This window comes from Octopus bimaculoides, chromosome 12 (assembly GCF_046866305.1).
Source record: "Octopus bimaculoides isolate indiv1 chromosome 12, ASM4686630v1, whole genome shotgun sequence".
NCBI classification, from domain to species: Eukaryota; Metazoa; Mollusca; class Cephalopoda; order Octopoda; family Octopodidae; genus Octopus; species Octopus bimaculoides.
In genome coordinates this window covers 14,934,945-14,962,444 of record NC_142939.1, presented here as the reverse complement: position 1 = coordinate 14,962,444, position 27,500 = coordinate 14,934,945, and the positions used below count along the sequence as shown (strand labels likewise).

Genomic DNA, 27,500 nt, shown 5'->3' with positions numbered 1-27,500 from the left:
CTATTTTTTAAAAAATTTAAAAGTGCGAGTAGAGCAATGCACACATGATACCCTAAGGTCTAATCTATTATTGATTAGATTAGGATTGTTCCTAAGTTTAAAAATTTCATATATTTCCATAGAACACAATTCACATCCATATCTATTATTTCTATAAGGTTGTGCTTTTCTTATAATTTCCCATTTAAGGCTAAAATTAATACTATTGTCTTTTAACTCCCAAATTTTACTTGCCAATATATATATATGAATTCGCTGGTGTAAAGATAACACACTTAGTTGAGTTAACAAAGGGATGTGGATTCGACTCCCACGCAGAACGCAGATAGGAAAGCCTTCTTTTTTCTATCAAGGGCTTATATGCCCTTTTATTAGACTATTTTTTTTAGGTCATTGCATGGTGATCACCGTAAGCTTTAAGCTTATATAAAAATACCATTATTATTATTTACTGGATTGTAAAAATGGCGCCATATAAAAAAACCATTCGCACCGAAAACATATTCCTCAGTTGGCAACCAAATGTCTCTCTTCCTCTGAATAAAGGGAGGATTGTATGGCGCACATGTGCAAACTGCAATTCTGCATGATAGTGAGACATGGACCCAGAATGGGGAGGACATGTGAAGGCTGGAGAGGAATGAAGCTGGTTTACTCCACTGATTGTGCGATCCCAATGTGCATGTGCAACGTGGCATTCATGTATTAAGAGAGAAGTTGTGTATAAGGGGAATTATATGCAGTGCACATGAGAGGAGACTGCACTGGTTTGGTCATGTGATGTGAATGGATAAAGACAGGCGCGTAGAGAAGTCCTGATCCCTTAAAGTGGAGGGAAGAGGAGAACCCAAAAAGACATGGGACAAACTATTGAAGGCCATTCTCAAGATGCTGAACCTTACAAAGGAGATGATAGAGGACTGAGATAGAGGACTGAGATATGGGGTGCATTACTGTACTTGAGAAGACCCACCCACCAAAACAGAATCAATATCCTAAAACGAAGGGGCTAAGTAAAAAAGTATTGATGTTAATACTGGTGCTGCATAATGTTCATTGGTGATGGTGTCACATAAAAAGCACTCAGTACACTTTGTAGAGGGGTTAGTGTTAGGAAGGGCATCCAACTGTAAAAAATCAAGCTGAAATAGACTATGGAACCCTCTGCTGTAACCCCCGGCCCTGCCAGTACTTGTCAAGCCATTCAACCCATGCCTGCATTAAAAACAGACATTACATGATGATGATGATGATGATGATGTGTGTGAGTGTGTGTGTATTTATACATGTTTTAGCAATCTGCATATTGTACTTAAAGCAAATATAGTGTTGAAAGTCCTCTGGACAGCGGCGTTCCTCTTGAGAAAGCATCTTTTTATTGACATACAGTGTTAAGAAAACACTACTATATGTCTATAAGAGAGGCTTTCTTGAGATGAAGGCCACAACATTGAAGCCTTTCAACAACATATCTGCATTAAGTATGATATACAGATTGCTAATTGGAACTCATAATATCTCCATCGCTAATAAGAATATATATATATATATATATAGACACACACACACACACACACACGCACACACACACACGTATGTATGTAAGTATGGATAGATGGATGTATACATATATATATATATATATATATATATATATATATATATACATACGTCTTGTGTATATATGTATATGCATATATGTGTGTGTGTGTGTGTGTGTGTGTGTGTGTGTATACATACTGTTGAAATAAATATGGTTGCAGATATGAAATGAGCTGCATGAAACAGAATCAAACAGAAGCCTAACGAAGGCAATTCCCATTTTGATCTCTGCCATATGGGTCACTGGAGATTATATTTGTATTTAATATTTGAAAACATTTTTAGTGTATATTTGACCTACCTTTAGGCATAATTAAATATGCATACACACACACACACACACACGGATGTATATAGACAATATAAAAATACCCACATATATATATGTATGTATATACATATATATTTATATACATATCATCATCATCATATGTATATAAACATATATATATATGTACATATATATATACATACATATATATATATATATATATATATATATATATATATATATATATATATATATATATATATATATATATATATGTACATATATATATACATACATATATATATATATATATATATATATATATATATGTACATATATATGTACATATATATATATATGTACATATATATATATATATATATATATATATATATATATATATATATATATATATATATATATATATATATATATATATATATATATATATATATATATATATATATACATACATATATATATATATATATATATATATATATATATATATATATATATATATATATACATACATACATATATACATACATATATATATAGAACTGTATATGTATAAATTTGTATACGTGTGTGCGTATGCATGTTTATATATATATATATATGTATATATAGACATATATACATAAATTGATTTCAGTTTCTCCTTCTTCACAGTATGTATGTGTGTGTGTGTATAATCCATTTCATGCCAGCATGAAAAAAGGCCATGAAATAAAAAGAATGGTATATGTGTGTGTGTGTGTATACTTATACACACACACACACACACACACATACATACTATGAAGAAGAAGGAGAAAATGAGATCAGTAACATTTAAATCATTTGATAATTGAATGAATAACATTTACGGAGCACACAAGAACAGAGTTCAATCTGTATCAAAGACGGGATTGAATTCGGAGTCAAAGGAATAGAAATCAAAGAACATCGAACACTTTGTATGAAGTTTGAATATATTAATCAAGAGAGACAGCCATTGAGCCACAAAACGAAAACCTAGACATTGAGGTTTTTTATCTTTTCTTTTTTTTTTTTTTGCTGTTTACAATATCTGACTGTTTAATGAAAGGCGAAGAGTTTTGTTAATATATATGTATTTTGAAAGAAATGCAATATCTGGCATATAAGCTGGTTAATCCTTGATATAAAAGGGACCTGGAAGACCAATATAAGCAATGCTTTGAAGATATTGATATATATATTAAAACTATTTTAAATATCCTCTGATCCTGAATATTCAACCAATGAAGGAGTAAGCTGCAAGGATAGAAATTTAGGAAGGATAGAAATCTAGGACGGACATTTCTATAATATTTACTGTTTTTGTTTTCTGAGAATGAAGATCTGTGCCTGTGGCATTTTAGATTTTTCAGCACCTTTTTGAGATTGATAGGAAACAAAAGGGTAAAACTATCCTCAATCTGGGGGCCTAATCCAAAATGCTTACAATATAGTGAATGTTGTTAAGGGAATCCAAGGTGCAGGTTATGGCTTTAAATCAGGTGATGGATTAACTCTACAATCCAAGAATTCATCACACAAAGGGCTGAATCAAATACCACAAGGCATTATGTCTGATGCTCTAAACCAGTGCTTTTCAACTACTTTTTCCTGTGGACCCATTTCATTTCTATTTTATTCTACTAACCCCCCACCATATATATATATATATATATATGTATATATATATATATATGCAACTGGTTTCTTTCAGTTTCCATCTATCAAATCTACTCACAAGGCTTTGGTCGGCCTGAGACTATAGTAGAAGGCGCTTGCCCAAAGCACCCACACACACACACACACACATACATGTATGCTTTTTTCAGAACTGTATATGATCTATTGCACTACAAATTTGATCCTTAATATGGACTCTCACTAACAGACACATAATTCCACAAAATAGATGAAGAGGCTGCAATATTCATAAAGTGTACGGAATAATTATGTTATCAAAGAAAACAATATAAGTTAATTCAATGATACATCTTCTCAGAAGTATTTGTCGCGTGAACTGCTTCATGAGAACAGAACACCATAACCAAAGGTTGATTTGCCAGACAAACAATTGTATGATATATTATTAAATGTGCTGCCACCTATTACCCACCCCCCGCCCCGATCCCCATTCCTACTTCCTCCGACTTTCTCCTCCGACTGATATTCAAGATTGACCATGCTTCCAGCTATGGTCACCATTTGCTCTATTCCTCTCTATCTGTCCGTCACTCTCCTTCCACACTCACATGAACTCACCAATCCTCTCTATCACTTCTCTTGGATACACCTGAGGGTTTGCCCCAACACAACTCCACCACCATCTTCTCTGTTTTCCAACAGAGCTACCCATGTTAGAAACCTGTCCCTTCATCATACCCTTATCTTTCAACAGCTAGTATAACCCTTTAGCATTTAAGCCAGCCATATCCAGCCGAAATATCCTAACTGTTTTATGGCCAAATTAGTTAGATTCTGGCCTCTCACACCTACCCTACAATGTCATGCTAAAAATAAGCAATTTTGTTATCAAAATCTCACAGCTACAAAGTATTACGGGATTAATTTGAAACAATATGAATAAATAAGCATTACATTTGACAAAATACTCTGAATGCTAAAGGGATGGAGTCACCTCCTTCAGTACAACCCCTCCCCTCAAACAAGGGCTCTTGTATTACGAATTCATTAGTGATCTCTCTAGTGTTGGAGACATGAAAAAGCATGTCACCAGTATGCCATGCATGCATGGAAGAATAGACTTGTAAAAAAAGATAAGCAAGGCAGGAAAAATGTAGTGGAAACCATATTTTATTATCATGGATAATGTTATCAGCCAGTTATTGTTGTTATAGTTAATGTGTCACGAATATTTTACTTGGCTAAATGTTATCAGTTGTTTGTTATTGGAAAGGCTTCTGTCTCAAAATGAACACAACAAGAAACAGCTTCCACCGAGCACACACACACACACACACACACAACTAATACTGTTCACCCTCATCCTGACCCTCATCTCTATCATCATCACTATCATCAGCATCATTTTCATCATCATTATTTCTGTCTTTTTTTTATGTTGGCATGGGTTATATGGGACTTTTCTGGAAGTTAGTGATACACATGGAATGTGTGTGTGTGTGTGTGTGTGTGTGTGTGTGTGTGTGTGTGAGTGTGTGTGTGTTTGTGTGTGAAAGAGAATTATAAACTGGAAACACAAATCTAGTTTTTAGTTAACCTACATAAGGTAAATTATATATGTATGTCATCATCATCATCATCATCATTTAACGTCTGCTTTCCATGCTGGCATGGGTTAGATGGTTTTAAGCCAGAGAGCTTTACCAGTTTCCAGTCTGATTTGGTTAGTTTTCTACGGCTGGATGCTCTTCCTAACACCAACCACTCCAAGAGTGTAATGGATGCTTTTTACATGCCACTGGCATTGGTGCTGCTTACATGACACCAATAACAGCCACAACTACGATTCCACAGGTGCCACAGGTGCCATTTACATGACACTGGCAACAGCTAATGATGATAATTTAACTTGGCTCATCAAGTTTTCTCAAGCACAGCATTTTGTCAAGCTCTCACTCACTTGTCACTTAAATAAAAGTAGGAGAAAACTTTCCGCATATGAATAAAGTGGAAGTATACAAAAATAAATGTTATTTTCCATTTTACTATTAATTTTTTCATTTTGAAAAATGAAAATTTATTTTATGGTTTGTTATTGTTTATATTTTTAATTAAATATATATGAATGCATCAAAATCTTTTAAGTGCTTAGTCCTTCTATGGGTCTAAATCTGGCCCTGATTGTGTAGAGACTAAAATTGACCCTGGGAAAGGCCTTTTGTTCTTTTAAAAATCCTCAGGCAGAAGCATCGTTTGATTATTTAGCATCTCTGTCATGTGTTGTACATCATGGTTGGCCGCTGAAAACACCCAATAAAACTTGTATGATGAAATAAAGGCATGCGTCAGCATGAATGGTAAACTCTTTCCACACCAACTGCAAGAAGCATCCATCATTGTCACATCTGTGCTGCTCATGTTTAAAGAGAACACTTCAACTTGAAATCTAGTTGCAGCTAACGTGCATGTATAATATGATGTATACCTGTATGTATGTATGTACATATGTTCACATGTATGAATGTATGTATCTATATGCATTAAACAGCCAAAATGTGCTATGAAACATTGAGATATATCAATTTAAAAAGAAGAAAGAACAAAACTGAAATTAATATATCAAAATTGTATTTCTGTTTCTATGTATCTAATCTTATGAGATAGGTAAAATTTTAATTATTCATAAAGGTGTATAAAGTCTGTTGAAAGAATTAGACAGTACATGTGTGTACACTCTGTACAACTAAGCAACAAATAGCTATTTAAAAGTCTTCAGAAAACACAAAGACAGTAATCAGATATTCTTTAAAGATAGTTCTGTTTGTTTTCCTCATAAAATTCCATTGTTTGAATAACAACAGGAAAATAAAACGACAAAATAAAGACAAGGAAACTGTTTTGCAAAAACGTTGATGGTGAATTTGTATAATTTGCATATTGATCGTGTATCTAACTATATGTGGTATTATATATATATATTACATACAGATGATCTATATAGTGATTTGTATAGCTGTATATGGTTGTATGTAAGGTGTGTGTTGGTGTGTAAGGTTGTATGTAAGGTTGTATGTTGGTGTGTTATGTTACACAGGCTGCCCACGAATTATCTTTACAACTTCCTCAATGTATTGTATTAAATTGTAAAAGGAATTTATGGACATCTTACATATATATATATATATATATATATATATATATATATATATATATATACACACCTCTGTAGCTATAAATACATGCAGCTGAACTATATGTTGGATTCTAAAGTTGTAAACGACATTTATGGCATTTGCAGTTTCTTGCTGAGCAACATTCACAGATGATTTGTGAATCAAATGAATCAAATGTTTGCATTTTGAAATAGCTCATTCCCTCTGTCAAATCAACATCGCTTCTAAGGTTGCATGGTGTGCCACACATCTGATGCCAAAGTGATTGCAAAGCAATGTGAAATGAAGTGTTTCACTCAGGTGTGCAACACATCGACATGCCTCTGAGGTGAAATCACAGCCTTGCAATCATGAACGCAACATCCTAACCACTAGGCCACGCACCTGTAATGATCTACATACCTCTATGTGGTCATTTGTTAGCATGGGGTGTTATACATACTGCTTTGAATTTAATACACAGAGGTATATATAGCAATGCATATAAATGTATCTGGTTGTATATAAGGATATGTGATGTCATATATTGGGTTGTCTGGAAAGTTTGTGCCGATTTTTAAAGGAAAGACCGCGTGTTGTGAGTGTTTATTGAGCGAAAACACCTAAAGCTCCACGAGGCTCCGGCAGGGGATGGTGGCGAACCCTGCTGTACTCTTCCACCACAACTTTCTCTCACTCTTACTTCCTGTTTCTGTTGTGCCTGTAATTCAAAGGGTCAGTCTTGTCACGCTGTGTCACGCTGAATATCACCGAGAACTACGTTAAGGGTACACGTGTCTGTGGAGTGCTCAGCCACTTGCACGTTAATTTCACGAGCAGGCTGTTCCGTTGATCGGATCAACTGGAACCCTCGACATCATAAGCGACAGAGTGCCAACAATTATAATTATTATTGTTATTGTTATTATTATTATTATTATTATTATTATTATTATTATTATTATTATTACCATCGTTGTTGTTCTGTAACTTGTTTAGCTATTAGTTTCCAATAACTTGTATTATAAAAAAAAAAACAAAAAAAAAATAACACAAGACACAAAATCTCATTGTTAATACCTTCCAGTCTTCTTGAGAAATTTCCTTTTCTTATTCTTCCTCCATTATTAATCCCATACACTTACTTTTTACTTTTCAATTTCTTTCTTCTTTTTTTTCCTATTAAATCTTTTATTACTTCATGTTGTCAGTAATCAGAAACCAACATCTCTTGGGCCTTACTGTGAAGAATCATATTGATTGGGACAAGGACAAGGGAACAATGAAATCCATAACTGAAACATTGGCAGAAGCCTGATTACACTATTATATTTTGCCAGAGAATTCTTTCTCCCAGTGGTTTATTGTAGGAATCTGAATATCTTCATTTTGATTCTGTCCTTTTTTTCTTTTTTAATTTTACGATTGACAAGTTCATATTCTGCTAATGTTGCTTGGGACTTGCATGGCCACGCATGCACACACACACACACACACACACACACGCACACAGCACACACTCACGCATGTATGTATACATATATATATAATATATATCGTGTGTGTGTGGTATGTATGGACGTATATGTATTTGGGTGTTTGTGTATGTATGTACATTTGTATATATATATATTTACATACCTATATATATATATATATATATATATATATATATATATATACACACATTTATATGTGTGTATGCCTGTGTGTATGTGTGTATTTGTATGTACGTATGTATGCTTTTTTGCAAGGTTTTTGTGAAAAGAAAAAAGAAAGAAATATATATATGTATGTATGTATTCTACCTCAGATTTGCGTTTGGCCGTACGGCTTTTGAATGTTGTTTTCACTGTCCATTTTTTCCTGTCTTGGTTTGTGTTTGCCACCTCGGAATCCTCTGTGTAGTGGGTTGATCCACTACTCAGGAAGAGACTATTCTAGAGTACGTTCTGTCTTGTCTTCGAAACGTCTAGATAGAATAGAGACAGCTGATGAAGGGATATTCCAAGTGGCTTTCCATTTTCCTATGTGTTCGTTCCGTTGTCTGTAGTTTATTGTTCTAACGTCCTGTACCCTGATATGCATGTATATACACATGTAGATGTAAGTATGTACATATATGTGTGTATACATGTATATATATTCTTTGTATTATATATATATATATATATGCATGTACGCATGTATGTATGTATATATTTGTGTGTCTGTGTTTGTACTCCCACCATTGCTTGACAACTGATGTCGGTGTCATTATGTCCCCATAAACTAGCAGTTCGCCAAAAGTGACTGATAGAATAAATACTAGGCTTAGAAAGAATAAATCCTGGGGTCGATTTGTTCGACTAAAGGCGGTGCTCCAGCATGGTCGCAGTTCAAATGACTGAAACGAGCAAAAGAATATACATGCATACATACATACATATATATATATATATACACACACACAGATGTGTGTGCATCTTTGCATGTGTTTGTCTCCTCCCACCGATTGACAATGTGTGTTGGTTTGTTTATGTCCCTGTAACATAACAGTTCAGCAAAATAGACCAATAGAATAATTACTAGATTGAAATAGTATATACTGGGATGAATTTGCTCAACTAAAACACTTCAAGGTGAGTGCCCCAGCATGACCGCAGTCCAATGACTGAAACGAGTAAAAGAAAAAGAAGACAGTCGACTAAAAGTGACAGACAAGCAAAATCATTCAAGTCTCACTGAAAATTCCTTGTGATGTTTAGTTGCAGCTCTTTATGTACTGAGTTCAAACCACACCGAAGTCAACTTTACTCTTCGTACTTCCAGGGTCAATAAAATAATGGAAAAGTCAAGTTCCAAAGTCAATTTAATTGACCTTAGTGCTTGGTTGTGTCTTGTGTCTCTCTACCGAAATCAGAAAAATCATCATCATCATCATTATTATTATTAGTCAACTAATTAACTAATTAACTAATTTACTAATTACTGTGTTGGATCAATCATTTGAACAGCCAATCATTTGGTTCATCAATGTCTTTCATGGCTGTCATTGATCTTCTGGCATCGTATGTTCTCATCTTCTCCGATTCTGTCACAGACCGATTTCATTGCGTCTGTGCTCTCCTTCTGTATTAACAGATTATAGCATTTGTGTGTGTGTGTGTGTGTGTACGTGTGTGTGTGTATGTTTGTGTAAGTGTATGTGTGTACACATGTGTGTATATGTATATATGTGTACGTGTACGTTTGTGTGTAAGTGTATATATGCATGCATTGGAAGGTCAGTGTCTTTGCATATAGACTCTGTGTGTGTGTGTGTGTGTGTGTGGATATTTATATGTGTGTGTGTGTGTGTGTGTGTGTGTGTGTGTGTGTGTATTGTTTTACTTTGAATAGTTCTGTTCTATGTTTGTGTTGTAAGATCAATGCTTAGCAGCAAAACTAAGATCTATCTCGTTTTACTATATAAGTATGTGTGTGTCAGTGTGTGTGTGTGTATGAATGTGTGTGTTTGTGGATGTGTGTGTGTGTAGATATGTCGGCGTGGGTGTGGGTGTGGGTGTGTGGGTGGGTGTGGGTGTGTGTGTGTCAGTGTGTGTCTGTGTGAGCATGTGTGTGTGTGTGTGTGTGTCAGCGTATGTGTGTCAGTGTGTATGTGTGTGTGCAGCATGTGTCAATGTATGTGTCAACATGTGTGTGTGTGTGTGTGTGCAGCATGTGTCAGTGTGTATGTGTGTGTCAGCGTGTATGTCAGCATGTGTGTGTCAGCACCATCCGAACATGGTCGATGCCTGTGCCCTCTGGCTGGCTCCTGTGCTGGTGGCACATAAAAAGTATCCACTACACTCTCGGAGTGGTTGGCATTAGGAAGGGCATCCAGCAGTAGAATCCTTGCCAGATCAGACTGGAGCCTGGTGCAGGCTTCTGGCTTGCCTCTCCTCAGTCAAACCGTCCAGCCCATGCCAGAATGGAAAGTGGGCATTAAACGATGATGATGATGATGATGCTGATGACATATATCACCATGATCATCATCTGCTTTTCTATGCTTCCTTGCTCAGGTTGGACTAAATAGCTTAAGAGAGATGCTCTTTCTGCTGCCAATTCTTATCTGTTACTAAGCAAGATGATACTTCTCCATAGCCAGACATGGTTTTGCAGAAGTGGAAACAATGATACTGCTTGTATGATGGTTATTCTCATTTACAACTCCTGGGCAGTGTCATCATCATCATCATCAACATCATTGTTTAACGTCCGCTTTCCCTGCTAGCATGGGTTGGACGATTTGACTGAGGACTGGTGAACCAGATGGCTACACCAGGCTCAAATCTGATTTGGCAGAGTTTCTACAGCTGGATGCCATTCCTAACGTACATGCACACTAGTACACTCACACACATGATGGGTTTCTTTCAGTTTCCATCTGCCAAATTCACTCACAGCGCTTTGTTTGGTCAGCCAGAGGCTATAGGAAAAGACACTTGCTCAAGGTGCCGTGTTGTGGAAGTGAACCGAAAGCCATGTGTTTGGGAAGTAAACATCTTAAGTACACACAGCCATGCCTGTGCTTATGTCTGTATCACGAAACACAATTAAATTGGGTGAGGATTTTGGGTAAAAGAACGAATATCAAAATCTGTGGCTGTGAAAGAAATATTTTGGATAACACTGTAAGCTTGCCACTTGGAAAAGAGAGAGGAGAGGAAAGAGGGGGGTGCAAGGAAGGAGGGAGCGTTAGAAAGAAGGAGAAGGAGAAGGGGAACAAGGAGAAGAGGAGAGGAAGGAGATGGGAAGAGGAGGAGGGTAGAACAGGAGGTGGAGGAGACTATATAAAACTTTTTTAAGGAAAATGTCAGAGAGACGTTGCTCACATGTCAAAATGTAGCAAACTAAAGAATATTTATGAGGAAACGAACAGCAAAGATTCTCAATGTAACATTCTTTAAAGAATTACTATGAAGAGCAACAATTCCTCAGAGAATGGACGCTGTTCTTTTCTGTCTGAAATTAGTTGCTGATAATGTCTGGTATTCTTATATTATGTACAATATTTCAGAAGATGGTTATATTAGTTGTATTAAAGCGAAACCTTTTCTTAACAGACAGAATGTTTTGATCATGTACACAAAGAAGAAAAACAATATATTTTATATATATATTTGTGTGTAAAGTTATAAATATATAGTTAAATCCAGATATTGTGACTCATATGTATGCATGTATGTGTGTATATATATATATGTGTGTATATATATATATATATATATATATATATATATATATATATATACATATATATATATATATATATATATACATGCATACATATATATATATATATCATCATCATCATCATCATCGTTTAACGTCCGCTTTCCATGCTAGCATGGGTTGGACGATTTGACTGAGGACTGGTGAAACCGGATGGCAACACCAGGCTCCAGTCTGATTTGGCAGAGTTTCTACAGCTGGATGCCCTTCCTAACGCCGACCACTCAGAGAGTGTAGTGGGTGCTTTTACGTGTCACCCGCACGAAAACGGCCACGCTCGAAATGGTGTCTTTTATGTGCCACCCGCACAAGCCAGTCCAGGGGCACTGGCAACGATCTCGCTCGAAAATCCTACAGGAGCCAGTCAGGCGGTACTGGCAACGGCCACGCTCAAAATGGTGCATCTCATGTGCCACCCGCACAAGAACCAGTCCAGGGGCACTGGCAACGATCTTACTTGGCTTGCCGGGTCTTCTCACGCACAGCCCATTTCCAAAGGTCTCGGTCCGTAGTCATCGCCTCGGTGAGGCCCAATGTACGAAGGTCTTGCCTCACCACCTCAGCCCAGGTCTTCCTGGGCCTACCTCTTCCACGGGTTCCCTCAACTGTTAGGGTGTGGCACTTTTTCACGCAGCTATCCTCCTCCATTCTCACCACATGTCCATACCAGCGCAATCGTCTCTCTTGCACGCCACAACTGATGCTTCTAATGTTCAGCTTTTCTCTCAAGATACTTACACTCTGACGGGTATTCACATTGACATTACACATCCAACGGAGCATACTGGCTTCATTCCTTGCGAGCTTACGTATGTCCTCAGCAGTTACAGCCCATGTTTCACTGCCATGTAGTATGGTTGTTCGTACGCATGCGTCATACAGTCTGCCTTTTACTCTGAGTGAGAGTCCCTTTCTCGCCAGCAGGGGTAAGAGCTCTCTAAACTTTGCCCAGGCTATTCTTATTCTAGCAGCTACACTTTCAGCGCACCCACCCCCACTACTAACTTGGTCGCCCAGATAGCGGAAGCTATCGACTACCTCTAGTTTTTCACCCTGGAATGAGATAGAAGTTGTTTCCTGTTTGTTTGCAGTCTTTATTGCACCTGAACATCTGCCACAAACAAAAACTAACTTGCTAGTTAACCTGCCTTTGATGTTGCTGCACCTCTTATGTGTCCATAGCTTACACCGGGTACATCTTATAGAGTTACTACCTACTCCTTTTCTACATACTGAGCAGGGCCATCTACCTGAAGGGGTTTGTGTTTTATCTACCTTCCTACTTATTAGGATTTTGGTTTTAGCTAGGTTGACTCTAAGGCCCTTCAATTCTAGACCTTGCTTCCACACCTGAAACTTCTCCTCTAGTTCTGATAGTGACTCCGCAATTAGGGCAAGGTCATCAGCATAGAGGAGCTCCCAGGGGCAACCTGTCTTGAACTCCTCTGTGATTGCCTGGAGGACTATGGTAAATAATAGGGGGCTGAGGACGGAACCTTGGTGGACCCCTACCTCTACCCGGAATTCATTGCTGTACTCATTTCCAACCCTCACCTTACTGGCCGCATCTCTGTACATGGCTCGCACAGCTCTCACTAGCCATTCTTCTATCCCAAGTTTCCTCATTGACCACCAGATAAGGGATCGGGGGACCCTGTCAAAGGCTTTCTCCATGTCAACGAAAGCCAGGTACAGAGGTTTATCCTTGGCTAGGTATTTCTCTTGCAACTGTCTCACTAGAAATAAGGCATCAGTAGTGCTTTTACCTGGCACGAACCCAAACTGCATCTCATCTAAATTGATTCGCTCCCTAATTAGTTGGGCTATGACCCTCTCTGTAACTTTCATAACCTGATCTAACAGCTTGATGCCTCTGTAATTATTTGTATCTAAAGCGTCCCCTTTACCTTTGTAGCAGTTGACTATGATGCTGCTACACCAGTCATAGGGTATGACTCCTTCGTGTATCACCTGGTTCGTAATACGGGTGACTAGGCTATAGCCAACACTGCCAGATATTTTGAGCATCTCTGCAGTGATTCCTGATGGGCCGGGGGCTTTCCCGGTCTTCATACTCTTAATTGCTTTATCTACCCTGGTACTATCAACTCGGATAGCTGGTCCCTCTATTGGGTCGACATAAGGCAGGCTCTCTTTCTCCCATTCATTCTCTTTATTAAGCAATCTATCGTAGTGGCATCTCCAGACCTCTTTCTTTGCATCCTCATTTAATGCAAGCGTACCATCATCCATGCGAACACATTTCTCTCCTACAACATCACTATTCTCTCTCCTACACTGTCTTGCAACCCGAAATACCTCGAGTCTTTGGTCCTCACGGCGCAGAACATTGGCAAATCTTTCCTTATCTGCTTCCCCTCTGGCTAAATAAACCTGTCGCCTAGCCTCCCTTCTGGCACATTGGTACAATTCCCTGCTACCACCGTTCTTCCAGTCCTTCCAAGCTTGTTTCTTTTGTCTAATAGCCCTGTCTACCTCCTTGTTCCACCACCACGTTACTCTGGGTTGGGAGGGGACCTTACACCACCCACAAATCTGGTCGGTGGCTTTCAACAGGTTGTCCCGCAGAAATCTCCAATTGTCTTCCACGTTGTATGATGCTATATCCCCTTCTATTTCGTTAAATGCTTCAAGTAACTTGTCTCTAAGTCTCTGTCCGTTTGCAGGGTCTTTAAGCTTCCACACCCTTCTTCTCCAAGCCTGTCTAATTCTGGGCACCCATTTTGCCTTGATCCCAAAGTCGCTAACTACTAATCTATGTTGTGGGGTACATTCTTCGCCAGGGTAGGTTTTGGTATTTATAAGCCGCCCTCTTTCCCTATTTCTGGCGAGGATGTAGTCGATTTGGCTAGAGTGTCTGCCGGAGCGGTAGGTGACTAGGTGACTGGCAGGTTTCCTGAAGTTGGTATTGCAGACCATAAGATTGGTTGCATCACAGAACTCCAGCAGTCTGGTTCCCTCCTCGTTGCGGGAACCGAAGCCATAGCCTCCATGTATGCCATGGAAGCCCCCAGCACGACGTCCGACATGACCGTTGAAGTCTCCAGCCACAAAGAGAAGGTCCCTGTCACTCGTCGACGAGGTAGTTTGCAAGAGGGTGTCATAGAATTGGTCTTTCAGACCATCTGGTAGCCCAGGTTGAGGTGCATAGGCTGAGATGACAGTAGCTAATCTATGATGAAGCACTAGTCTGATCTTAAGTACTCTGTCACTTACTCTAACGACCTCGATTACCTTATCCACCCATTTCTCCGCTAGAAGTATTCCTACGCCCCCGACCCCGTCAGTGTTCCCTGCCCAGAAAATCTTGTACCTGTGTTCTTTGCCTGTGAGGAACCTTGCAGAACCTCCTCTCCATCTTACTTCCTGGATGCAGCACATATCTACGCATCTCCGTTCAAGCATCTCAACAATTTCACCAGATCTACCTTTCAGCGTGCCGACGTTGAGAGTGCCAATCCTAACAGTATGGGTGTTGGGGGTGTGGGCCTGTAGCCTGGGAAGGGGAAAAGCAGTGTCGTGTACCTGAAAAGAAAACTTGCAATTGGAAGAATTCATAAGCAAAACATTACCTACAACCTGCAAACATTTCTCAACCTTAATGCGCTACCCAAAGGTAGGGGAGAGGATGGCCAAGGCCACTAGATGGGTTCCGGGAGACAGCCGAGGTTGACAGGATGACAAAGGGATGAACTTCCGGTGGAGGGGGCGGGATGACAGACGAATGCACTTCCGGTGGAGGGGGTGGGATGGCAGAGGAATGAACTTCCGGTGGAGGGGGTGGGATGACAGAGGAATGAACTTCCGGTGGAGGGGGTGGGATGACAGAGGAATGAACTTCCGGTGGAGGGGGTGGGATGACAGAGGAATGAACTTCCGGTGGAGGGGGTGGGATGACAGAGGAATGAACTTCCGGTGGAGGGGGTGGGAGGGCGGATGACAGACGAATGAACTTCCGGTGGAGGGGGTGGGAGGGCGGGTTACCGCCAGCGAGTAGAGAGGGCTCTTAATTGTAGATTTTAAATATTTGAGAGACAACAATGCATAAATCGTAATTTTTTAAAAGAGCAATGAATTCTGGGTGATTAGAATATAACGTAGCATGAATTTAGGAAGCTTAGAAAATGAATAAGCATGAATTTAAGACAACAACTGAATTCAATTGAATTTCATGGAGAGAAACAAGATAAATAATAAGGGACAAAAAACTAAAGCGCAAGGTATTGAGATGTTTGAGGCCGTAAATAAATAAAAATCTCTATCTTATCTGCATCTTGGGTATTTCGTCGTAGTACGTCAGCGAGATAATTTAGAATGGGTTTCTCATTTATATATAGCCAGAACCTGAAGACCTTAAAGGAAAAACTACGAAGGGGGAGAGAGAGAGGATGGAGGGGTAGACAGAGGCATGGCGGGAGAAAAGATCATCATCATCATCATCATATATATATATAAAGAGAGAGAGAGAGAGAGAGAGGGAGAGGGGGGACCAGTCAAGCAGTACATCATATATATATATATACATATATATATATATTTGTATGTATACATGTATACATGTATACTTTTATTCTTTTACTTGTTTTGGTCATTTGACTGTGGCCATGCTGGAGCACTGCCTTTAGTCGAACAAATCGACCCCAGGACTTATACTTTGTAAGCCGAGCACTTATTCTATTGGTCTCTTTTACCAAACCGCTAAGTTACAGGGACAAAAACACACACCAACACCGATGTCAGGCAATGGTGGCAGAGACTGGTGTCATGCAAATTGGCACCTGTACCGGTGGGATGTAAACACACCCTGGTGCCATGCAAATGGTACCTGTGCCAGTGGCACACACACACATATATATATATATATATATATATATATATATATATATATATATATATATATATATATAATAATATATGGTATATATATATATATATATATATATATATATATATATATATATATATGTAATAATATATGGTATATATATATATATATATATATATATATATATATATATATATATGTAATAATATATGGTATATACATATATATATATATATATATATATATATATATATATATATGTAATAATATATGGTATATACATATATATATATATATATATATAATAATATATGTAATATATGGTATATATATATAAACATATATATATATTCCATATATTACATATTTATTATATCATACCTTGATACAATGTGGATTAAGATCCCTGTTGACAGGCTGCTGGTATTTATAGTGTTAAATACTTTCAGTATGCAAATTAGGGACTGCTGCATTTGTTGAGTATATAAATAGTTTGGCTGCCTGTGTCTCTGGAGAGTGTTAGAATGATGTTGATACCTCTGATGAGAACTCAATGAGGTTTGAAAACTGATTAAGGTTGTTCATCATTTTTTTCAACGTGCAGAGAAATGGCTAAAAATTTGACCCTGTTTATAATTATAATTATACATACATTTTAACACTTTACAGTATACTTATATATATACTTAATTCTATACATTGATCTAAAACAACAGGATTACTAAAGGAAGATGGGAAATTAAGAGAAGAGAAAACCAAAAGGTTTCATGATATTCATTGAAAGATTTTATTTCAGATATTCTCATTTTAAAACTCATCTCTGGTTAATCATTGAGAAGACGTTGGTGTTGTTTTGGTGGAGGTTTGCACTCTCTGAGTGCTCTTGTTTATTTATGTATTTATTTAACTTGGTGTTGCTTGCTGTTACTTCAATCATTGCTGCCTGTTCTGAGAAAAACTGCAATTACCTCGGTGTCGGTTCCTACATTTGCTTTTTGTAACATTAGACAGGTGAAGGATACTGGCAGATTCTATGGAATATATAGATAAAATTTCTCTCTGGCTATCCAGTTCCCTTTTCCCAGAAGATTGAATTTAGCTCAACTCAGCAAGACTTTTCAAAATTGTAACACTACTATGGCTTAGAACACAGTGTAACACTATTACGGCTTAGAATACAAAGCTATTACTTACAACTAGACATCTAGGTGTCAACTAACTATTATATTGTCAGTAGTGACAAGATATCCAACTGGTGACTAGGTGTTAATAATATTATGAACAACTAAAAGATAGTGAGCTGGCAAAACCATTAGCATGCCAAGCAAAATGCTTAGCAGCATTCTGAGCTCAAATTCTGCCAAGGTCGACTTTACTTTCCATTCCTTTCAAGGTCAATAAAATAAGCTCCAGCTTATCACAGCAGTCGATGTAATTGACTTATTCTCTCTTCCAAAATTGCTGGCCTTGTTTCAACATTTGAGACCAACCCATTAGTTTGCAGGACAAAATACTTAGAGGCATGTTGTCACTCTTTATATTCTGAGCTCAAACTTTACCAATGTCGACTTTGCCTTTTATCCCATTTTGGGTTGATAAAATAAGTATCACATTGAACGCTGGGGCTTGATGTAATCGGCTTACTCCTTCCCTGAAATTGCTGGCCTTGTGCCAAAATTTTAAACATATTATGATCAATTATATCATGTTCATCTGTTAGAGCACTGAGGACCAACTAGTCATCCTTATGTCGTTATGGATCACTGATGAATGACATGGTGATTTTGTTTAAAGTGTGAAAGGTTTGCACACTGACAATCTCACTGTCTCATCTGTGACCACCTTCAGCCCAGTAGCAAAACTGAGTCAAGATGACTTGGGAGGGAGATGGATGACCAAGATGTCTTACTGGCCTTATCTTGCTCCCTGTACTCCACAGTGTGTTACTGCAGTCACCTTCCCCTGTATTGGACCATGACAGTCCAGAAGAAACCATGAAGGTATCTTCTTCTGTTGGGTCCAGCCTTCACATGCATAAGGAGGCAAGACCTAATATGCTAATTAACCTATAACTGATACCCTGACAGGTGCCACTGTTACTCCGTGCCAAAGTAGATTTGGGGACAATATTGGCTAAGGGGTCATTCCAGACCTCTCAAAATCCTGGAATTTTAAAAACCAAGGCCACATTATCAGACGCAGTTTGAGGTCATACCCAAGATAAGTAATAAACTAAACAATATATTGCATCAGTAATCACAAAATTATTAAACTGGTGACTAGGTGACTAAGTGGCTGAGTTCCTTTTGAGTGTTGGGCCTCATTGAGGCAAAGTGGCTGAGTCCTTTCAAGCATTGGGTCTCAGGGAGGCAAAGTGGCTGAGTTCTTTTTGAGTGTTGAGCACCATGGAGGTAAAGTGGCAGAGTTCCTTCCAAGCATTCGGCCTCACAGAGGCAAAGTGGCTGAGTTCCTTTCGAGTGTTGTGCCTCACAGAGGCAATGATTGAGATCTTTGACATTATGTTGTACTTGAAAAGAAAACCCATCAAGCTGAGCCCGATCACTGTTGTGGCAGATACTGGTGTCACACAAATGGCACCCATGCTGGTGGCATGTTAAAGTACACTGGTGTCGCACAAATGGCAACTGTGCCCGTGGCATGTAAAAGCACCCATTACAGTCTTGGAATGGTTGGCATTGGTGGGGGGGGGTATCCAGCCATAGAAAACCATGCAAAATCAGACTGGATTCTGGTGTAGCCTTCCAGCTTACCAGCCCTGATCAAACCGTCCAGCCTATGCCAACATGGACTACGGACATTAAATGATGACAATGATGATGATGATGATGATGATGATGATGAAGAATGTGATCAACTATCCAACATGTTGCATCAGCAATCACAAAATATTAAACTGGTGACTAAGTGACTAATAGATAATACTGTAATCAACTAACCAGCATATCGCATCAGTAATGACAAAATATTAAACTTCTGGCCTTATGACTTGGTCATATATATGAATCATTTAGCTGTCTAACCCATCCAAAAGATATGTAAATACATCTGGAATAGCAATCATAAAAAAATCAATGATATCCACTGTAGTCTTGCCTTTTTATTGTTTTTCATTTGCTAATATTTAGTATCTTGCCAGAAACTAAACAAAGAAAATAATACTACAAATAAAAAAACAAAACAAAACAAATAGCAAAAACAGAAAGAAAACAATATGGAAAACAGATTTCACTTAAATATATTATCTTCTCAATAAAAATTATTATCAATTGTCTATATTATTAATGCATAAGTTTTAGCTCAAAATATTGATTCGTCATCAACTTAGCTAAGAAATGCTTTAGATATGTCTAGTGGATGAATAGTACAAGAAAAGTAGGCAGGATAATGAAAGAATAGCAGATAAGGGCAGTAAAGATATAGAATGTAAAATATACAAAACATACATACATATATATATATACATAAGCAAGAAGTAGGTATAATTGTATTATTTAATTATGTCTATACTCATTTCATGCTTCCATTAATCTTTAGAAAAATATAATCTCACTGCAGATATGGTTGGTCTTCCTTGGTCAAATGGCAGTCTAAATAGGCTATTTCGTATCTTTTATGGAAACGTATACGTGCGTGTGTGTGTGTGTGTGTGTGTGTGTGTGTGTGTGTGTGTGTGTGTGCATGTAGATATATGAGTGTGTAAAGGTATATGCATGTGTGTGTGTGTATGTATATATATATATATATATATATATATATATATATATATATATATATATATAGATAGATAGATAGATAGATAGATTTACATATATACATGTATATACATAAATATAGAAATATATATGAAGGTATATGTGTGTGTGTGTGTAGGGTGCGATGGTTAAATTGTTACCATTTTATATTTTTAATTTTGTGCATGCACATTGTTTATTTTTCATTTTGTCAATTACGTAGTATAGTAGGGTCAGTTGGGCACCATCTGAGAGAAAAACAGCATCATGATGCAATTCACTCTACCAGAAATTTGGAAACGACATGCTGTGTGACTTGGCATTCATGCCAGAAGCTCTAATATGGATATTTCAGAGTGTTTGGGTGTCAATCTGAGAACACTGAGATCTGAGGACATGTACCGAGAGTGATAAAAATCAAGCATCCAGTCAACATCATGGTGTTTGGAGTGATCACTAATGTTGGCGACGTTATGTCTCCATTCATCTTCCCACACGGCCTCAGATTCAACACGGAGGCCTACATCAAGTGCCTGGAGGAGGTAGTGTGGCCATGGGTCAAGAGGGTGGCTGCTGGAACACCCTATGTCTGGCAACAGGACTCTGCACCATGCCATACAAGCAAGAGAACCTAGTCATGCCTGTCAGACAGTTTCTGTGACTTCATCACCCCTAACAGCTGACCACCTGACTCCCCAGACTGCAACGTCCTTGATTATTATGTGTGGGGTGCAGTTGAGTGAGAGACGAACAAAACTCCTTGTAATACCAAGGCAAGGATTATGGCAGCATTCACCAACTTAAACAAGGAGACCATCCTGAAGAGTTGCAGGAGATTCTGAAGACGTTTGGAGGCTGTGGTTGAAGTCAATTGTGATTTTATTGAATAAATTTATTCCTTAGTATTTCAAGATAATTTTATGTAATTTTGGTAAATATGTCTGTTAAAATGAGATGTCAGTGTTATTTTCATTTTTACATAATTTAGATGACAATATATTCACTACACCCTATATATGTATATATGTATATATATGTTAGCGGTATTTCATCCATCATATTCTGAATTCAAACTCTGCTGAGGCCAGCTTCGTCTTTCATCCATTCAGGGTCAATGAAATAAGTGCCACTTCAACTTTTTGGTTGATATAATCAACTTACACCTTCCTCCAAAATTATTGGCTTTGTGCCAAAATTTGAAACCATTATTATTATTATTATTATTATCCTTATTATTATTATTATCATTATTATTATTATTTAAAAGAAATCATTATCATCATTATTATTTTTATTATTATTATCAAGGAAGGCAGCAAGTTAGCAGAATTGTTAGCATGCCGGGCAAAATGCATAGTGGTATTTCATCTGCTGTTACGTTCTGAGTTCATATTCTGCCATGATCAGCTTTGGCTTTCATCCTTTCAGGGTCAATAAGTATCAGTTAGTGAAACACAGTGGTCAATGTAATCGACTTAACCCTTTCCCCCAAATTTGAGGCCTTGTACTTCCAGTAGAAAGGATTCTTCTTCTTCTTCTTCTTCTTATTATTATTATTTATTTGAAGCTCTAGCATTTGTGTTTCATTTTTAGATCCCCATCCCCACCCCCACCTACATGAGGTAGGTTCCATTTTGGTGGAGGATTTGAAGATATTTGAGGGCAGTCTCAGCACTGCAAATGTTCTTCTATAAATTCAATCTCTTTCATTTATCTTTACCATAATGGAATCAGCTGTTGTAGGATTGATTATAATTCCAAGAATTTGAAGAGATTAGTATCGGTCTGCATTGAATAGAGTCAATACTGCAAAAGCTAAAATACGAGGTCTGTTAGTTTATAATAAGACAAGGAAATATTTAATGTATTAGTGTAGCTATTTATATAATGCCAAATGAATCAAGATTGGTTTATATTACATATGAAACAAAAACAAAAATTAAAAATAATACTATCCTTTCCTAAACAAGTATTTGCATTGTTGAGAATGATAATCTCTTTGGCATCGATTTCTGGGAAAGATGCTGATCTATTTCAGAAATCACAAGAATTTCATAGACTGTAATCACTTGAATCCTAAATTGGCAGATGCATTGGATGTAATACCCTGCGTGTGTACTTATTCTAGCTTCTTGCATTTTGGGTGCTATTTCTTAACATCGCTAGCTTTGCATTCCATCCTTCTGGGGTGGATGAATAAAGTATCAATTGAAGTTGATAGCTTGAGGGAACTAGAAATCATAAGAACTTTGTAGACTGTGATCACAAGGATTCCACATTGGTAGAAGATATTAAGACAAGAATAAGTAAGGCAAGGACTGCTTTTCACCTGTTAAAAAAAGTATGGAGCGCAAGTGTAATTTCAATAAAGAACAAAATAAGAATTTTAACACTAACGTAAAAGCGGTGTTATTGTATGGGGCTGAGACATGGCAAACAACAGTTAAGTCAAATAAGCAAATACAATCATTCATCAACAGGTGCTTGCGTAGTATACTTAAAATCAGATGGTCCAAACACATAAGCAATATGGAGCTATGACAAAGAACAAATCAAGTTTTGATTAGAGAGCAAATATTTAAGAAAAAGTGGAAGTCGATTGGTAGCACAATTAGAAGGAATACACCAAATGTAGCGAAAAGTGCTTTACAGTGGAATCTGGATGGATATAGAAAGAGGGGTAAGCCTAAGAACTCGTGGCGTAGATCAACACAAAAGGAACTAGAGAAAGGGAGACATTCATGGCAAAGTATAAGTACAGAAGCGAAAAATTATGTGACATGGAATTCAATTATAAGTGGCCTATACTCCGCGTTGGAGGGTTAAAGGCAAGAAGAAGAAGTATTAGAACTTTGGATGAAATGTCTTACGTGTGCATTTATTCCAGCTTCTTGCATTCTGGCTAACTTTGTGTCCCATTCTTCTGGGGTGGATGAATAAAAAGACCAACCACATCAGCCATGGAGACTTCACTACCAGCGTAGTTTCAGTGTATTTAAAGTCCAAGTACTTTAAATCCCATAGCACTGCTTCTCTGATTGTACAACTAATATTAGGAATATCGCTCAGGTGATGGACAAACAAGGACTAAAAGTGCAGGTTTGTGACATATAAATATGATGAAGAAATACAGAATAGATAGATACATAGATATATAAGTGGATTATAAATGGATATATAGATATATGAAGTGTATAGTGTAGCTTGAAAACTAGAACTGATAAAATAAAACGTCTGGTATGTTGAGAATCATTACCCCAAGTACACCCCAAAACAGACCCAAGTTTCCAGGCACCAGAATTTTACCTTTTCCATATATTTTAAATTTTATTCTAATTATCTATTTATATTTGCCAACATTATAGATCTATTGGATCAAGACCTAACCTGCAGCTAAACAACATCTTGTTTGTTTATTCCAGGTGTCTCAAAATTAAGACGGCTTTTAAACATTAGTGCAATGTTAATTACTACTGTAGTTACAGGAAAACCTGCTATTTCCTTACAGTTTGTTTTCGTAATTAGACCTCAATCTTTCCTATCATTAACACCTGGGTAGTAGTAAGAGTAGTATTTCCTGTCATTTCAGAGAGTAGATTTGTACATTAAAGTATTATCGAGTTTATATAAATCATCATCGTTTTTACATCTCCTTTGGTACAGGTTGTACGGCTCATTGCTACTCTCCTGAAACGGGCTGTGGGAATGTATCTCATTCACCAGTTTAATTAGTTTTTACTTGGTATCTATGACTGGATGCCCTTCCTAATCACTTTACAAGGTGTAGTGGGCATGTATTTTTTTTTTTTTTTTTCATAGCCCCAGCACTAGAGATAACTGGCACTCCGTTGTTTATGACAGCGAGAGTTCCAGTCGATTCGATCAATGGAACAGCCTGCTCTTGAAATTAATATGCAAGTGGCTGAGAACTCCACAGACATGCATACCCTTATCATAGTCCTCAGGGAGATTCAGTGTGACACAGTATGTGCAATGGTTAGCATTTTGAAATCCAGGTCCTACTCATTTTTGCCAGCAGAGTGAACTAGAGCAATGTGAAATAAAGTGTCTTACTTAAGGACACAACATGCCATCAGGAATTGAACTCACAACCTTATATTCATTAGCCAAATACCCTAACCACTAAGCCATGTGCCTTCAAGAATAAAAGAACCTTCCAACTCCAGTCTTAACAGAATGAACTGGGTGCAATTTATTTTCATTAGAGGGGATGGAGAGGAATGAGTGATGGGAGCATGAGGTGGACAGATGGTGAGAGTGACCGATGGATGTCAATACCGAATGGTCAGTGGAGAGTGTAAATAAAAATGTATGGAGTGCAAATCTGATGAGTTCCTTTATCCAGCCAATCATACGATTTAGTTTAGTCCATGACCTGTATATCACAAAACTCATTAAACAGAATTGATTAAGATTAATTTACAACCAAAACAAATCTTCTGGCAGAAGAAAAGGTAAAAAAAGAAAGAATTTAGATAATATTTAGTTCAAGAAACTAACCAATAGTTTGGTTCCATCTTTTTAGTTCTTTGTTTTACAGCTTTTATAATAAATCACTTTGCTTCTTTCCTTGTTTTTCTTTTTTTTAATAATTTCTGTCAATCAATTTATCATTGCTTCTATTATAAGAAATATTTCTATTTTTCTTTTCTTTTTTTTTTGCAGACTATCGAATACATTACCAACAAGGTATTTTGTTTATTTTGTCTTCCAAGTAATTTTTAAAATTTCTCTTAATTTTCTAAATATATATTTATATATTTTATATATTTTGTATATTTATTTTTAATGTTATTGTTTTTTTTCTGTCTTAATATTAAAGACTTTAAAAATACTCCATAAATCATCAAAAAATACACCAAGGGACACTTCACAAATGAAAACAAGCATAAATATAAATAATGCATGAGTGTTTTATTTATATTCTTTGAGTTGTATTTTGTTTTGTCTTTTATTATTCTGTCTTTGTTTTACTGTTATTAGCAACAAAATCACAATGGCATACATCATCGATGTATATCATTTCAATAACCAGTGCAGTAGTATCACCTTCATCAGACATGATGACGTGGAAGTTGTCGTATTGCATAGCATGGTCAAAATTCTAGACTAATGGACCACTGTTATCTCAAATTATTTTCAAAGAATTGTGTTGCAGCTCGAGACAATGGATTTTGGAATTGATGATGGAATGGTAAAAGATAAATGGAAGAATATCCTTCCTCACACTAAAGCATGTTTGTTGGTTTATTTTTACTCTGCGCTAAGCCATTGTTTCAGACGAAGGCTTGCTGTTGATTGAATCAAAACTAATTTCTTATTGGAAATGGTCGTTCTAAAACTCTGTAGAATTGATTTTTTGGTGGTGGCCAGACAAAATAACACAGTAGTCAAATTTCTTATAAAAAGAGAAAAATTGTTCCTGTTATGTGATTAAAAGGAGGATGACGACAAGCGATGAGTAAATTTCAATATATTGTTTTCTTTAGTTCACTTTTGTTAGTCAGTAAAATAAATATATAGTCGAGGCAATGCTCCAGCATGGCCAAAGTGAAATGACTGAAAAGATAAAAAAATAAAAGAATATAGCTGTCGGTTTCAATGATTAGGATTCAGTTGTTAAATCAACTAAATTCTCAGTTCATTGAATTAACATATAAGTGGCTGAATATGATATACTGATATGTATACTGATATGTATACTGTTAGCATAATTCTCAAGTAGAATTGATGTAACACAGCGTATCACAAGACTGGGCCTTTCAATTGCAAATACAGTATCTATATATTACAATATAACTGACAAAGTATTACACAGACATCATCTGTGCCCTTAATGTGATCCTCAAACAGAATCAGTGTGACCTCAGATACAATCTATTCGACTGGCTTCCACAAAGTTCCCCCTTCATTCAGTTTCACTCAGAAGGCTTGACTCATCCAAAGGATATATTAAATGAGCCTTACTCAAGGTGTCATGTTCTGAGGCACAGGTGTGGCTACGTGGTAAGAAGCTTGCTTTCCAACCACATGGTTCCGGGTTCAGTCCCATTCCATGGCACCTTGGGCAAGTGTCTTCTACTATAGCCTCTGGCTGACCAAAACCTTGTGAGTGGATTTGGTAGATGGAAACTGAAAGAAGCCCGTCGTATCTCTGTTTGTTCCCCCCAATATCACTTGACAACCAATGCTGGTGTGTTTATGTCCCCATAAGTTAGCAGTTCGGCAAAAGAGACTGACAGAATAAGTACTAGACTTACAAAGAGTAAGTCCTGGGGGTCGATTTGCTCGACTAAAGGCGGTGCTTCAGCATGGCCACCGTCAAATGTCTCTCAAAAAAACGAATGCAGAAGGAAAAAAACAACAAAAAAGAACAAAGAAAAAAAATTGATTTAAGAAACGGATCTATCAAGAATTAAGCTCAGAACAGCAAACTTCAAAACTGATTAGATTCAGAACTAAACCAACCCAGCTATCTTCACAGTATTTGAAGAATGAGTTAGAAAAATAAATAACAAAAACCAAAAAAAAAAACCAAAAGCATAACCAAAAAATGCAAGAATGTTGATTTCTAAGTTGATTAGGAGGAGCCAAACTACTCCAGATGTCAAAAGACTATATCTTAATTCCAGTATGGTGCCTAAAGTATATGTTTTACACATTAGTACCAAAGAGTTCTGTGTATGCAACAGAATTTTAATCACCGTATATTATATCTCACCTTCTCTGCAGCATCAGTGAAATATTTATTCTGCTAAATAGAAACAGATGGAGAAAAACAAAATTTATAGCAAGGTTTGTTTATATTTGACTAAGGTCTTCCTTGATGAAATATTATTACCGGCTGATGGCTCGGTTTTTATCGCTCATAGTAAAGAACTGGGGGGAGATGAAGTTTATGTCAGCTGCTGCATGGAATCTAAATTCTGAAG

At 37.1% G+C, this 27,500-nt stretch overlaps 1 protein-coding gene across 5 annotated transcripts in view; it reads left to right on the top strand.

Annotated features, from left to right (window-relative positions):
- Window positions 1–27,500, top strand: part of LOC106874489 (uncharacterized) — a 408,363-nt gene that overhangs the window by 97,594 nt on the left and 283,269 nt on the right. For 4 of the 5 annotated variants that reach the window (XR_016243810.1, XM_089360831.1, XM_014922234.3 and 1 more), the window contains exon 2: window positions 25,234–25,257. The exons of the other annotated variant lie outside the window; for it this stretch is intronic. The gene's annotated coding sequence lies outside the window, so the exon portion shown is untranslated. The remainder of the gene's footprint in view (window positions 1–25,233; window positions 25,258–27,500) is intronic. 5 annotated transcript variants of the gene reach the window in all.